The following is a 7,285-nucleotide window of genomic DNA, read 5'->3' as shown; positions in this document are numbered from 1 at the left end:
GAATGAAGGCACTGGCTAGGTGGGAAGAAACCCGTAAGAGGAGCATGGGCCCTCAGCAGACAGGGTCTTGTGCTCCTCCATCACAGGCTTTGAGAATGTTCTGGAAAAGTTTGCAAATACCTCTAAGTTGCTCTTTGTCTAAAAGGGAAACAAACAGTCCAGAAACACTATGTATGCCAAAACAGCAATAGTTTTTTTGATAAAGTCTGTCACCTGAACACAACCCCAGCCTTCTAAAGAGCCTTGGACAGAGGGTCTGGCCAAGAAGAGTGCTCTAGAGGGGGGCAGAAGAATAAATAGCCACTTAACGCTATAGCCTTGGCCTAGGGGCTCATGGGTAAAGGTCTGCATTAAGCCATCCTCCCACCCCTATACAGGGCACCAAGCCCCGGCGGAAGTGGGAAGTGATGTAGGCTCAGCGTCGTGACCGAGCCTCATTCAGACATAGAGACCCCTGTGCTGGTCTCAGAACTGCTGTAGGATCAGTTTGCGTTTCAGGTCACGGCTGAACTTGTTGAATTTGAAGAGGTCGCTGTCGTAGAAGGCAGAGAGGTTGTGGATATTGATTTGCCTGGCCTTGTCCATCAGATCCTTCTCAGGTATTTCAATGGTGTCCTGCTGGGCCCCAAAGCGGTTGCGTTGATATGTCACCTGCTCAGCCACCAACTGCTTCAGTATGAAGAGCAGCAGATCATTGTTATCTTGCCGGAAGGAGAGATACCGGGCAAAAGTCTTGCGCATACTCCGCATGACGCTGAACTTCTGGGTGTCAATGAAGCTCTCCATCATCACGCGGATGGCCATGTTGACATCGTCTTCCATCACGTAGTCCCGCAGGTGCATGCGTGCATGGGCCTCGGCCATGCGGATCATGGACTCGATGTGGCGCACCGTGATGGGAATGCTGCCCGTTGCCATGGACTCCTTCCTCAGGTCACTGTACATCCTGGCCACTTTATCCTGGTCCATCTGGTTGAGCTTCGGGTGGACCCTCTCCTTGGCATAAATGATATACTCCTTCAGCACCTCCTGAGGCAGGGGCTCCATGCCGTATGTGTTGGGCATGGCCGGCTCCAAGGGGCCACCGTTAGTCAACCCTTCATCCTTCTTGTTGCTGGGGTGGTGTCTGACGTGGCTGCCAACCACAAAGTGGGCCAGCATCTCATCCTGAACTGGATCAACAGTGTCCCTCACCACACACAGGACATCAAAGCGGGAAATGATGGGCTCTGTGAGGTCTACATTCTCTGAGAAGGTCAGTGAAGGGTCATAGCGGCCTCCTATGGGGTTGGCAGCAGCTATGACAGTGCAGCGGGCTTGCAGCGAGGTAACGATGCCAGCCTTGGAGATGGAGATGCTTTGCTGTTCCATGGCCTCGTGGATGCTGGTCCTGTCCTGGTCATTCATCTTGTCAAACTCATCAATGAGACACACACCCCGGTCAGCCAGAACCAGGGCCCCCGCCTCTAAGGTCCACTCTCTGCTGACGGGATGCCGCTGAACGTATGCGGTGAGACCCACGGCTGATGCACCCTGGCCAGTGGTGAAGATGGCACGGCTAGACACTTTCTCGATGTATTTGAGGAATTGGGACTTTGCTGTGCCAGGGTCCCCACACAAGAGCACATTAATGTCACCTCGAACCTTGTGCTTTCCACCTGGATTCTTGGGCTCCCCTCCAAACTGGGCCAGAGCCAGGCCTCTCTTGATGTCTTCATGCCCATAGATGGAGGGTGCAATGCTGGCAAAGATCTTCTCTCCAATTTGCTGATCCTTGGAGAGACCGGTGACCATCTTCACGTCCTCATCGGTGAGCTCCCCCACAGCGACTTTGTTGTCCTTCTTGGCAACATGGTTGGCCAAGATGATAGTGGCAAAGACTGGAAAGCCGTTGGCGGTGTTAAGCGAGCCGTCATAGTTATTGTGGTAAATGCTGGTCAGCTCTATCTCGTCCCCTGGCTTGCAGCTGTCCACCAGATCAGCGAGGAGAATGGCATCCTTGGAACGGGGCAGTCAGCCAGCCGCCACCTTGCCCGGACTCTCCTGGATGCGGATACGTTGGTAGTTCTGATAGATGGTCTCCTCCATGTTGATCTCAAAGGGCCCAGCAGACTGGCACTCAGGGCAGGATCCAGGCTTCACCTCCTGGTTCTGGGACTGGCAGAAAGGCCCCAGTACAAAGTTGCACTTGCTACAGTTGTACTTGACCATGCTGAGCTGGGGCAGGACTCCGGTGCAGCTGGTCACCACGCCACTGGTACGGATCAGCTGGTTCAGGTGCAACTGCCTCAGTGAACGCAGCTCCTCCACCAGAGGCAGGTGGGAGATGCGCACATGGATGTGGTTGGTGATACGGTCATATTTAGGGTACATGGCCAGCACGACCTCCAGGGCAGCCTCGTCAAAGATCTGCAGCAACTCAGCCGGTGCTTCCGGCAGGAAGTATGCCAACACGTGCTCCCGGGCTGCCAGGTCTTCATAATTTACCACCAAACTCTCACGGTTCTCTTTGCACATATCACTGATGTGCTCCTTGAAGACGTTGTGGCCATGGCTGTCCACGTGGGTGCGCAGGAAGTTCTTGAAGCGGTGGTGGATCTCCAGCCTGGGCCCTGCCATGCTCACCCACTCGCGCACTGAGTGGCCCTTGAGGTCCTCCAGGTTCTCAATACTCTCGATCATCTCTTCATCCTCCTCGCCATCCTCTGTGGCGCGTTCTACATGGCGGCGCTTACGGGCAGGCCGCTCCTCATCTTCCTCGTTACTGTCATAGAGCAGCCCCCGGCGCATGCGTCCCAGGCCTCTGCCAGCCTCACGGTCCCGCTGCCTCATGGTCCGCTCAGCTGCCTCTCTCTGACTGGCTGTCAGCTCCTCCACATCTTCATCATCCAGGGCCAATCCCTCTGCCTCGTAGACATCGAGCTCCGGAATGGGACGGTAGTCTCTCTCCATGCCATCACCAATGAGTTCCTCTCCATCCTCTTCTTCCTCCATGGGCCCCTCCGTGCCCAGCAGCCCCTCAGACTCATCTTCAAATGGGGGGAGGTCTCTGCCAGGGCTGGAGGTCAGGGCGTCAGCACGTCTGGAGCTGCGGCCTGGGCTGGAGGTGAGGGGATCACTGATCCGGCGCCGCTGACGGGCAGGGCTAGATGCTGCTGAGAGAGACTCAGAAGACTCCGCCATGTCTGCGCTAGCTCCACCGCCTTGTTTCATATTCTAAAGGTATGTGAGGACTGGGCTGCAGCTTAGAGATTTACCTTGGCTAGCATGCATGAAGTCCTATATCCAGTACCCAGGACCTCAAGCAAATACGTAAAAATGAAGTAAAATACAAAGGTATTAACAGAACAGGCCAAAAGCATATGTAAATATTTAAAATATATATATCATGTGTGTGGTAAACATTTAATAAAACAGAAAACTGAAGATAAAATCAATAGCTTGTTTCAGAGAAAGAAAATCTCTGTGTGTATCTGGGAAGATGAAATTAAAGACTTTTTAAAACTATCCATAGGATTTATTAAATCCATACAAAAACAAAGATATGTTAGCATGGTTTAAAAGTATATCTTTATCATCATACTATCCACGTATTTCTGCTTCTTTTATATTACAAGACACTTTAAGCATTAACACTGAGGCCATCAAAAGTTTTCTGAGAGAAGCACAATGGACACCATGGGAATATGAGCTGGACACATTCTGGTGACTGAGAAAGGCAAAGTTCCAAATGTTCATGGGCAGAGTTGTGTTGGATCCAGACAACTTGCAGGCTGGAATTTGGATTCACTCCTTTCAGACATGGCTAGATTAGGCAAGTTTTATGACCATTCAATGCCTTTCTTTTGGCAGTTCATAGAGTTTATGATAATGTCTACTACAGAGGGAAACAATGAAACCTAGGGTAGTTAAGGATATAAAACTCACAAAACTTTCAGAATCATATCAGTATAAAAGAAGGACTATTTAATAATTGCTCCATCTTATTTGCCCCATGCTGGTAATACTTCCTTCAATAAGATGAATGCGTCTTTAGAAGCAGATGTTAGCATGCTCTAGACAGCTGACATATGAAACAATAGTTTTCATCTCTTCAAATTGATCTAGTATGTACACATATATGTTTGCTATTTTTGTATATATAAATATATATTTGTCTTGAGTCTTGTCTTAGTGTGCTGTTATTCAATGGGCAAGAATTCAATGACAAAATGTCATAAACTAGATTAAACTTTTATTCTTAGTCATGTTGAGCAGCATCATTATCCTTTCTCCACAGAAAGATTCTGTTGCAAAAGAAGAATTAATTATTCAACTCTAATGACTAATTATAAGCCTTGGAGGTTACATCTTGCTTTCATAAATAGACAATGAGATAATCAGCATACAAGACCAGTCTGGGTTAGTGACACTGCGTAGAAATGCTTCTGAACTGCCTACTTAATTATAAGTTTAGCTGTTATGATTATTCAAGGAGTGATATGTAGGCTGTTTTCACCAAAATCATTTTTTCTTTTGTTCAAGTACTGCTTCTAATTATTGTCAGGAATAATGTTTGAGATCTCATAAATGTGATAAATACATAGGCGAGATAATCAACCCCTCTGTGATTTGAAGATATTTGAAGTTAACTCTATTTATTAGCAATCTATATTTACAATTGTCTTAGTTAATATTTTTGTTGTTGTGACAAATCACCATGACACAAAGCAACTTGGAAAGGAAATGTTTTATCTCACTTCCACTTCTACATCACAGTCCATCATGGCAAGATGTGAGGGCAGGAACTCAAGCAGTCCAAAGATCTGGAGGCAGGGACTGATGCAGAAGCCATAGAAGAGGGCTGCTTACTGGCTTGCTCATCATAGCTCTGTTATAGCAACCAGGACTACATGCAGGAGGATAGAGCAAAGCTTAGTAACCTGGATCTTCTCATATCAACCATCAATAAAGAAAATGAATCACAGTCTTGGCCACACCTCCTAGCGGGGGGAATTTGCTCAACTGAGTTTCTTCCAAATTGACATGTAGTTTATGCTAAGTTGACATAAAATTGATCAGCCCAATAGTGTGAAATAATTTGCCTTAACTCTGGATAATAACTATTTCTGCTGAATATTGATTACCTTATATTGTAAGATAGGCAGAATTATTGCTTCATTTTATTACTTAAAAAAAATCAAAATAACATTTTATGGTGCGTGGAGCAGATCCTTTACCACAGGGCTCCATAACCAAATAACACCAGGAGGAAGCGAGCCTCCCAGGAGTGCAGGCAGACCTGTGAGCACAGGTAGGAATACCACTGCTGCTCAGAGGAAACTTCCAGGACCCTCAGGACATATGAACCAAGGAGCTGCCTGGTACAGGAGTCTTCCAGTTTCCATCTGTGTCCAGATCTGATCCTGAGCTATATACATAAATACCGCCAGAAGAGAGCTGGTTTCCCAGAAGTGCCTAAACACCTGTGAACACAGAAAAGACCACCACTTTTCTTCAAATTCCTGGCCCAAGGGGCATCCCCAAAGAGTCATCAGGACACAGGAACCAAGGATCAGCTGGGGACAGAATCTTTCTGGACTCTCTCTTCACCCCAGAGCTGACCCTCTACCACAGCTCTCCATATGTAAATTCCTCTAGGAGAGACCTGGTCTTCCAGGAGTACTGACAAACAGATTTTAGGACAGAGAAGCCACAGTCAGGGACAGAAAGAACAGCTAACACTAGAGATAATGATGGTGAGAAGCAAGCACAAGAATATAAGCCACAAAAACCAAGGCTACTTGGTATCATCAGAACCTAGTTGTCCCACAACAGCAAGCCCTGGTTACCCTAAAACAACAATCAAAGCAAGACTCTGATTTAAAATCACATCTCATGATGATGTTAAAGGAATTTAAGAAGGACATAAATAACTCCCTTAAAGAAATACAAGAGAACACAGGTAAACAGGTAGAAGACCTTTAAAAGGAAACAAAAAAATCCCTTAAAGAATTATAGTAAAACACAACCAAACATGTGAAAGAACTGAACAACCATCCAGGATCAAAAAAAAAAAAATGAAAATAGGAACAATAAAGAAATTACAAAGGGAGACAACACTGAATATAGAAAACCTAAGAAAGAGATTAGGAGTTACAGATGAAAGCATTGCCAGCAGACTATAAGAGATAGAAGAGAGAATCTCAGGTGCAGAAGATACCATAGAAAACATTGACAAAACAATCAAAGAAAATACAAGATGCAAAAAGTTCTCGACACAAAATATCCAGGAAATCCAGGACACAATGGGAAGACCAAACCTAAAAATAATAGATATAGAAAAGAGTGAAGATTCCCAACTAAAAGGGTCAGTAAATACCTTCAATAAAATTATAGAAGAAAACTTCCCTAGCCTAAAGAAAGACATACCCACGAACTTACAAGAAGCCTACAAAACTCCAAATAGATACAACCAGAAAAGAAATTCCTCCAGTCACATAATAATCAAAACACCAAATGCACAAAACAAAGAAAGAATATTAAACACAGTAAGGGAAGAAGGTCAAGTAACATGTAAAGGCAGACCTAACAGAATTACATCAGACTTCTCAGCAAAGACTATGAAAGTTAGAAGATCCTCGGCAGATTTCACATACACCCTAAGAGAACAAAAATGCTGGCCTAAACTACTATACCCAGCAAAACTCTCAATTACCATAGATGGAGAAACCAAGATATTCCATGACAAAACCAAATTTACACATCTTTCCACAAATCCAACCCTACAAAGGATAATAGATGGAAATTGCCAATACAAGGAGGGAAACTGCACCCTAGAAAAAGCAAGAAAAGAATCTTCTTTCAAAAACCCAAAAGAAGATAACCACGTCAAGAAAGTTGGGCATAGTACTACCTGAGGACCCAGCAATACCACTCCTGGGCATATACCCAGAATATGCTTCAACAGGAAATAAGGACACATGTTCCACTATGGCCATATCAGCCATATTTATAAAAGCCAGAAGCTGGAAAGAACCCACATGTCCCTCAACAGAGAAATGGATATAGAAAATGTGGTACATTTACACAATGGAATACTACTCAGCTGTTAAAAACAATGAATTCATGAAATTCTTAGGCAAATGGATGGAACTAGAAAATATCATCATGAGCAAAGTGATCCAATCACAAAAGAACACACATGATACCCTCAGTTTTAAGTGGATATTAGCCCAGAAGCTCAGAATACCCAACATACAATTCACAGACCAACTGAAGCTCAAAAAGAAGGAAGACCAAAGTA

At 45.3% G+C, this 7,285-nt stretch overlaps 1 pseudogene; it reads right to left on the bottom strand.

Moving 5' to 3' along the window:
* Positions 1-355: 355 nt before the first annotated feature.
* On the bottom strand, positions 356-3,188 carry LOC110301443 (DNA replication licensing factor MCM2 pseudogene; annotated as a pseudogene).
* Between the last annotated feature and the right edge of the window lie 4,097 nt (positions 3,189-7,285).

Source organism: Mus caroli, unplaced genomic scaffold (genome assembly GCF_978045245.1).
Source record: "Mus caroli unplaced genomic scaffold, Mus_caroli_1 scaffold_11, whole genome shotgun sequence".
In the NCBI taxonomy this organism is placed as follows: Eukaryota; Metazoa; Chordata; class Mammalia; order Rodentia; family Muridae; genus Mus; species Mus caroli.
This window is presented reverse-complemented; position numbering and strand designations above follow the sequence as displayed.